This window comes from Poromitra crassiceps, assembly GCF_964638095.1.
Source record: "Poromitra crassiceps genome assembly, chromosome: 6".
Lineage (NCBI taxonomy): Eukaryota > Metazoa > Chordata > Actinopteri > Beryciformes > Melamphaidae > Poromitra > Poromitra crassiceps.
Window position 1 is genome coordinate 21,482,888 of NC_139627.1, and position 9,231 is coordinate 21,492,118.

The following is a 9,231-nucleotide window of genomic DNA, read 5'->3' on the forward strand; positions in this document are numbered from 1 at the left end:
GCTTAGTGGTGGGTTGGAAGCGTGGACCATAAGGAAAAAATAGAGATAATTTACTGGCTGAATTTACTGACTGAATTTACTGACTGCTCTCAGTTTAAAACTCTAATCTGTAGCCCACCATGTGGGTTTGAGCTCCAGGCTTCTCCTTCCTTCCTTCCTTCTTTCCCTCCATCCTTTCTTCTTTTGTCTTAACTTCATCATCATTTCTTCCTCAGGACCTTACAGCATAAGTTGTTTTATTCCTCTGTTCATCAGTTCATCCATTCCTTCCAGAAACTTTCCTCCTCTCCCACCACTGTCACCTTTGTGCTAAAACTCATTTAAATTCAGTCAATGCAGTGGTACATTTGTAGTGGTGGAACCAACATTATGGGCTGGGCGATATGGACAAAATCAAATATAGCAATATTTTTGACCAAATCCCTCGATATTGATAATGCGACAGTATTGTAGGGATAACTATTGGTGCTTTCACAAAAGAGATTTTTGATAAATAATCAGTCATGTGGATATAATGACTAGGTGTTTAAAGGCAAAAAATAGAGCAGCTAGAACAGTCTGGTAGCTTCACAAAATTGCATCACTTTATTGTAGTTCAGCCTTTAAAACCAGGGAAAGACAACACTTATGCCATATCATATCTTGTGCATTTCTTGATCTAACATCCTTCTTCTTCCTCTTAGAAAAAAACTACTTTCTACAAATGCTTAGCTGACATAGACTGTGTTGCACAGTTGATCTCACTACTGTTGACAACATGTGCTATTGTAAGTCGCTTTGGATAAAAGCGTCTGCTAAATGACAAAATGTAATTTGATGTCACAATATTACAATATCCCAAATGTAAGAAGATATCTAGTCTCATATCACCATATCGATATAATATCGTTATATTGCCCAGCCCTAACAAACATATTTTGGAACAACAAAAACAAATCCGATAATTTCACCAGAACCATATATACAATCTCTCCCCAAAGACAACAAACCTGATACCTGTCGATGTTGGACCATGATGAAGCACAAAGCCTAATGGTCTTGAGTAGCAATCCAGAGACACGTCACATGACTTCATGGGGAAAGAGAAGATTTCTGTCAGTGGGATTTACCCGAGCATCTTCTTGCCAGAGTGCCCAACTTATGCAGTCATATTTTACTTTAACTCAGGATCATTCTGTATCCTCAAATTTTACTTTTTTGCTGATGATCCAAGAGGGGGGATTTGTCTTTTCGCCCACACAACGCGACAGGCGGGATGGAGTGAATCCTTGTCACCCTTGATTGCTCAAAGACACTGTAGCAGGACAGAGACTTCAGGACATGAGGGATTGACCGAGGGACATTCCAGTCAACACTGCTCCTCCCTGCCATCTCCAACTAACACAAACACTAACCAGGATGGGGGCAGAAGAGTTGCTGCTGGCTGAAACTGTAACATCCGATGGGAATGCGGAGGATTTAGGATTGACGATTTAGTTACTAATAAGTCATAAAAGTCTGTGACTGCTCTGCATGGGCCAAAATGTTTTCTTCTTAATGTCTGGTTGATATTCCACCAGGGACCGGACACCTGAAATTAATTTGGGCAAATGGAGTAAAACATCTCCGTTAGTGGGGAAGGGATGCTGTTCATTTTGCAGTCCCCGATTGTGATTCAGGCTTATCAGACAAGTGGATTTTCATGTAAAAATCTTGTCCAGTTCAACTATTAAGTATTCCTGTCAATAAGTGTATTGCCCTGCAAAGGCAAGCAGCAGCACTTGTGTGTTTTGAGGGCCAACAGTCATACTGTAGCTAGAGTTTAGCTTTAATACTGACTAGAATTATGCCAATAAATGGTGTTAAATGTTTTTTTTTTTTTTTTATCCAGGGAAGGTCCCATTGCATGCATGTATATATATATATATATATATATATATATACTGTATATATAGATAGAGTACTTTATTCATCCCCGTAGGGAAATTCTGGCATTACAGCAGCAGTAGCATCAATGGCATCAACAACTAATTAAATAATAAAAAGTTACACAAATTCCCGTAGGTAAGGTGCAGAGCAAAAACAGCAGTATCAACATATTGCTATAAAAAAGCAAGAAACAATACAATACGTAAATATGCAAACTACAAAACAACTTTACTTCCACCGCGGTTACATCTTTCGTTTCCTGGAAACTAAGTATATTAAATAATACTATTATTTATATGACTAAAGCTGTACACTGTTTGATTATTTATATTATAATTGCAATGACTATGCCGTACCCTGTATGGCGTATTGTATTACATGGTAATATAGCTATGACTATGCATTGTGAGTGTGCAAAGTGCAACGTGTGCATGAGTGTGCACTGTGCATGTGCAGTATGGATTCAACATTCAGGAGGGTCATTATAGGAGGAGGAGGGGTAGGGAGAGGAGGGCCCTCCTCTCTCGGCATGTCCAGGATATATATACTGTATATATATATATATACACACACATACAGTACATACATACATACACACACACATTATATACATATATAGTACATATACTGTATATGCAATGGGATATATATATTGCATTGCATATATATGTATATATACATAGATATGCAATGCAATATATATCCCATTGCATATACAGTGTATATATATATACTGTATGTATATACCGTATGTATATATATATACTGTATGTATATACCGTATGTATATATATATACTGTATGTATATATATATATATATACTGTATGTATATGTATATATATATATATATATATATACATACAGTGTATATATATATATAGAGAGAGAGAGAGAGCACTTCTGCACCAACACCACTTGTCAGACTGAACTGAAGCAAACTTCAGCAAACTGAAGCAATTTTTCTCAGTTTGCCTAAGAGCACACTTACTGCTGCTTGGCTTTGTAGAGCAGTGTAGGTTTCTGGGACTGAGGAAGCAGACTCTTTAGATTTTAATAAGTGAAAACAGGAAACAGACTGCTGTTAGAGAAAAGGAAGAACAAGCCATCTACATCTGTAGGGAAGACATTACAAGTTTTCCTGCTAGCTGCCAATCAAACAACAATGAAATGAAACTGAACAAGCCATACTTTAATGATGATGATGGTGTTGTCACGATAACTGATTTTTTTATTATTATTATTTTTTCTCCGTTTTTCTCCCCAATTGTATTTGGCCAAGTCCCCTTGTGGTCCCGGTCATTGCTCCACCCCCTCTGCTGATCTGGGGAGAGTTGTAGACTAGCACATGCTTCCTCCGATACATGTGCAGTCGCCAGCCACTTCTTTCACCTGAACGCGAGGCGTTTCACCAGCAGGATGCATTGCGTGGGGGGATCACGCTATTCTCCCCATGAGCAGGTGTCCCAACCGACCAGAGGAGGTACTAGTGCAGCGACCAGGACACATACCCTTATTCTGGCTTCCCACCCGCAGACATGGCCAATTGGCCAATCCAGAAAGCCTCCAGGCTTTCCGGACCTGCGACCCTCGCGGTGGTAGGCAGGGAATCTACTGCTGCACTACCCGGATGCTTTGTCCACCACATCTTGAACTGGATCCCAGTCCACCTAAACTGGTAGACAAAGGAGAGACATATCGAAACATTTTACTCGTGGAGCGGACAAACGTGAACATCCAACAGACATCAAAACCCGTCGACAAAAGTTGCTGCAAAGCTGACCAGGTCAGGTTTTCAAGTCAAAATTCTGGTATCGTGACAACACTAGGTGATAGCGATGATTATATGAATACGATTGATTTAATGAGGATAATCTGTAAGGAGGTACTAACCTTTCTGTCTGCTGTCACCCTCCTCTTCATCTTCCTCTAGGGTTGTGGGATTGTCTGCAGCTCTTGTCCAGGTGGCAGAGGTTTGGCTCGTTTTCCAATATTCATTGTAGTGTGTACTTACTGTACTGCAAACCAGCGGGATCATCATCTGCTCCTTTTCAGTGCAACACCACGTCAGTGCCACAGTGTTGTTGGGAATGCTTTGGAGGAGGCTGTATTTTGAAGGGGACATGGCACAGTAGGCATACTGGCAGGATCCCAATGGTGCTTAATATTGAGTAGGCCATTTTAAAGGCATACTATGCAAGAATTGTCCGATGCTGTTTGTAAACACACAGCATTCAAAGTTGGCCCTGGCTCCACGAGCGGGGGAGGAGCGGACTGCTTTTTTTGAATGCAGTCCGCTGCGGCTCTGCTCTGCAGACACACCAACAGCAACATGCTATTGTGGTTCAACTGCCCAAAGGCTGCTGCCCAGAACAGTCCCTAGAGTAGACCACCAAAACAATACGAAAATACAGGCTGAGGCCAGGGTCTCTGTAGACCACCCAAACAATACGAAAATACAGGCTGAGGGCAGGGTCTCTGTAGACCACCCAAACAATATGAAAATACAGGCAGAGGGCAGGGTCTCTGTAGACCACCCAAACAATATGAAAATACAGGCAGAGGGCAGGGTCTCTGTAGACCACCAAAACAATATGAAAATACAGGCAGAGGGCAGGGTCTCTGTAGACCACCATAACAATACGAAAATACAGGCAGAGGGCAGGGTCTCTGTAGACCACCCAAACAATACGAAAATACAGGCAGAGCGCAGGGTCTCTGTAGACCACCAAAACAATACGAAAATACAGGCAGAGGGCAGGGTCTCTGTAGACCACCAAAACAATACGAAAATACAGGCTGAGGGCAGGGTCTCTGTAGACCACCCAAACAATACGAAAATACAGGCAGAGGGCAGGGTCTCTGTAGACCACCAAAACAATACGAAAATACAGGCAGAGGGCAGGGTCTCTGTAGACCACCAAAACAATACGAAAATACAGGCAGAGGGCAGGGTCTCTGTAGACCACCAAAACAATACGAAAATACAGGCTGAGGGCAGGGTCTCTGTAGACCACCCAAACAATACGAAAATACAGGCAGAGGGCAGGGTCTCTGTAGACCACCCAAACAATATGAAAATACAGGCAGAGGGCAGGGTCTCTGTAGACCACCATAACAATAAGGAGATGCAGGCAGAGGGCAGGGTCTCTGTAGACCACCATAACAATAAGGAGATGCAGGCAGAGGGCAGGGTCTCTGTAGACCACCATAACAATAAGGAGATACAGGCAGAGGGCAGGGTCTCTGTAGACCACCCAAACAATATGAAAATACAGGCAGAGGGCAGGGTCTCTGTAGACCACCATAACAATAAGGAGATGCAGGCAGAGGGCAGGGTCTCTGTAGACCACCATAACAATACAAAAATACAGGCAGAGGGCAGGGTCTCTGTAGACCACCATAACAATACAAAAATACAGGCAGAGGGCAGGGTCTCTGTAGACCACCATAACAATACAAAAATACAGGCAGAGGGCAGGGTCTCTGTAGATCACCATAACAATAAGGAAATACAGGCAGAGGGCAGGCTCTCTGTAGATCACCAAAACAATACGAAAATACAGGCAGAGGGCAGGCTCCCTGGAGAGAAATACACTGCCACACACTTCTGGGGTCATAAGTGATGATCGAGAGGGATTCTTTTTTATGAGTCTATACATTGTTTTTTAGGAAAAAGCTGCATAGTGCGCCTTTAAACAGTTCAAATATATTATTTGAAAGTTTTTTTTAATAGTGTTTAAACTGATGTAGTATTTAAGAAAAATATTTTATTGGTCATTTTTACGATGTAGGAAGTCTCTGATTCCCACAATGTTCATTGTGTTCATGAGCTCCGAGTGCTGCTCGGAGCCAGTATTTTCTGTCCCATTTGCACCTTGGCAACATACATATTGCATCAAATTTGTTTGGTTTTACAGCGCAGTGACATTTTTGATGTCCCCCTCCCAGTGTGGTCTCTTGTCTAAATTTAAGGCCTTAAAAAGTAATGTATGAAAATGTAAGTCCAGTTATGAGAAGTCTTATTTTTCTCCCTCACTATGAAATTAAGGGAGGGGTTATGGATCGGCCTTGGTCTTGTCCGTTGTGTCACACCCTTTATTTCGGATGCCTCTGATTGGATTTTTGGGGAATGGCTTGTGTCATGGAATTTTCAAAATTGCATTGGTTGGCCTGAGGGGACACTAGAACATCTGTTTACTTGTTGGTCCATGTGTCACAGCTACAGGTCAACACAAGGAGACATTGGTCCCTGATTGGTATATCATGAGGGTCAAGATTCACTGCTGCCTTGTTTGTGGTCTCTCACCCAGAACTTATTCAAATAGATTGCTACTCTTGTCGTGTGGTGACTAAATGTAGTCTTACAGTGGAACTCTGAGTCATTAGGAGTTGCCAGTGTAGTGCGGGAACAGGCCCCATACTACTGATGTTTTAATAATTTAACAGACATATTTCCTTCCATTGTGGATGAGAGGTAGAAACAGATTTTCCTATTGATGTCCATGCTGTTTTTGTTTATTTATTGTAGCGCACTCAGGCTCAGCTCCTCAGTGATGATACATTTTAATATTAGGCAACATTTAAATATGTTGATAGTGATACAGTATAAATATATATTTCACTTTATACATTATTCAATAGTTGAAAAATATTAATAAACTACGTTGGTGTGTCTTGTTCCAGATGCTGGATTTCTGGTTTTGGGTTGAAACTTTCTTCTTCATCATTTTTATCCTTTTGCAGCAGTAATTTAGGTCTTCATTCATATTGAAGTGCAGCTAGATATCGGCTAGTGAAATTATTTTGGAGTAAAACACTTTCCACTTCTGTCCAATGTTTGCACTAAACCAATCGAATTGGCCTTAATGTTGTAGAAGGTTTCTGTTTGGTTGCATTGAAAGGAAGAAGTGACTGAATGCAAGAGGTGTTATTTTATTTTATGTTGTTTTATTGAAACACTTGGATCTTTGATGGGTTTTCTAGTGTGTGAGTTTGAACAGTTCTCTCATGACTACTAGATCTGTATCTGTTTTCACATTTTCCAAAAGTTTTATTTTTTCTCAAACCAATATTTATGGACAGTAGCCTATATAGTGACAGATTGTGCAAGACGACTGGAGCATTCATGAATTGCCTGCCTTCAGTTCGTTTGGAGTTGAGTAGTGAACATTTTTTATTAATAGAAAAATTATATTGTAAGGTTTCGGTTGGACAAATGGAATCATTATTATTATATTACTACTGTTTGATTCCTTTTTGAGAGCATTGTACTGCATGGTTTATGCTCTGTAGAGCTGTGTTAGGTAGACAGTCTGTGGAGGCAGAGAGCAGAGTCTGACTTCTGTCCCTGTTGTGAACATGTTAAGAGGGGATTCCACCAAAATTGACTATTCGGTTCTTATTCTACATTGGTTTTTTCGCATTTTAGATGTTGAATTTAGGTGTAAGGAAGCTTAACTCCCCATAAAATTCCCTTTCAACATTCTGATGCAAGCTAATGTCATTGCGTTTTGCTTCATCTTGACAACTTGATGCAAGCTAATGTCATTGCATTTTGCTTCATCTTGACAACTTAAGACATTTGAGCAAAATGGCTGTTTTTTTGCAGAGTAACAATTTGTAAGCCTTATATATATTACACATTGCTCTTTCTCCCAGCACCCATGTCTGCATTTGTCAGGTGTCTATTGCAGAGTAACAAGCTAAAAGATCATCTTGATGGAATTCTGTGATATGTGTAAATATGAATGGACACCAAAGATATTTCTATACAGAAATATTCAAGGCTTTCCTGTTCTGTTCAGCAACACGACCGGCTCATTCAGTGAAATACTCTCCTGGACCCAACTTTGTCTTGATTTTATTTTGTTTTTAGAAGAAGGGCTGCTTTTTAAGACCAATCAAGAAGACTCAAATACATTTGTGTATCAAAATAAATGCTGCCTGTAACCCGGATGTACTGTATCTCAACTTTATCTTGTTCAAAAACTGAACTTGACTGTAGGGCTGCCTCTACTGTCTTTACTGACACATATTAGATTTATACTGGAGCATTTCACCAAATCTGACCTATAAACTGTTCTCACGGAATTGTGTTGCTATAGGGAACAGTTTGGAACCTATAGCTTATGTACTGTCAGTGTCAGTTATTATACTAGCAAACCCTGTAACAGGAGGTAAGCTGGGGCAATTTAGAATGTTTATGTTGTCGAGTTAAAACCATCTATAGAATGTAAATCTGCAAAAGTAGACCTTTTCCTAATTGTTTTATGAATTCACAATGTATGAAAATGTAATGCTTTGACATCATTAAATTATATTTCCTAAGATTCTCATATTATGTTTAATATAGCCTACTGTACAGGCATCCCCCCCTAACTGCAATTTGACTGTTATTTCCTGCCAAAATCTGTTGGTTGGTTTTCAGTGAAATATGAATATTAATAAAATTGTATTGGTTATTCTACTGTATGACTGAAATTAAACTTTGCAACAGAAAAGAAAACAGGGTAACACTTTACAATAACGTACACAAATACTATAGTAGTTACTAATAAACTAACCATTAACTAATAGCCAGTTAATGAGTAGCTAATGAAAAATTTGGCATTAGTCAATCACTAGTTAATCATAGTTAATGAGTAGGTAGTCATTAGTTAATGATTAGTATCTAATTTCCTGAGTAGAGTAGTTAATCATTACCTAATGATTACTAAATGTCAGCTTGTGAATAGAGTAGTTAATCATTACTTAATGATTCCAAAATGTCAGTGCGTGAATGTATTAGTTAATCATTAGTTAAGGTCACATTGTGAGTATAGTAGTTAATCATTAGTTCATGATTAGTTGTTAGTTCCTTAGTAGAGTAATTACTCATTAGTTAATGGTTAGTCAATGGTCAGTTTGGGAGTATATAGTTAATTGTTAGTTATTCATTACTTAATTACTTAATTATTACCTGTCCATTAGTTACTCTTTTTGTGTACCCTATTGTAAAGTGGTGCATCATACTCAGTAGTTTATGAATACTGAATCATTACTTAATTATTACCTGTCCATTAGTTACTCTTTTTGTGTACCCTATTGTAAAGTGGTACATCATACTCTGTAGTTTATGAGTACTGAATGATTACCTGTCCATTTGTTACTCTTTTCGCACCCTAATATAAAGTGAAAGATATCCTTATCAAATAAACACTCGCTCCAGGTGAGATTCGAACCCTGAACCCCAAGATTGTTAAATTGTAAGTGTGGTTCGCTACCATCTGAGCTAACCAGCCTCTTATTTGGTAGAGCCATACTATAGGTCTGTAGAGTCAGA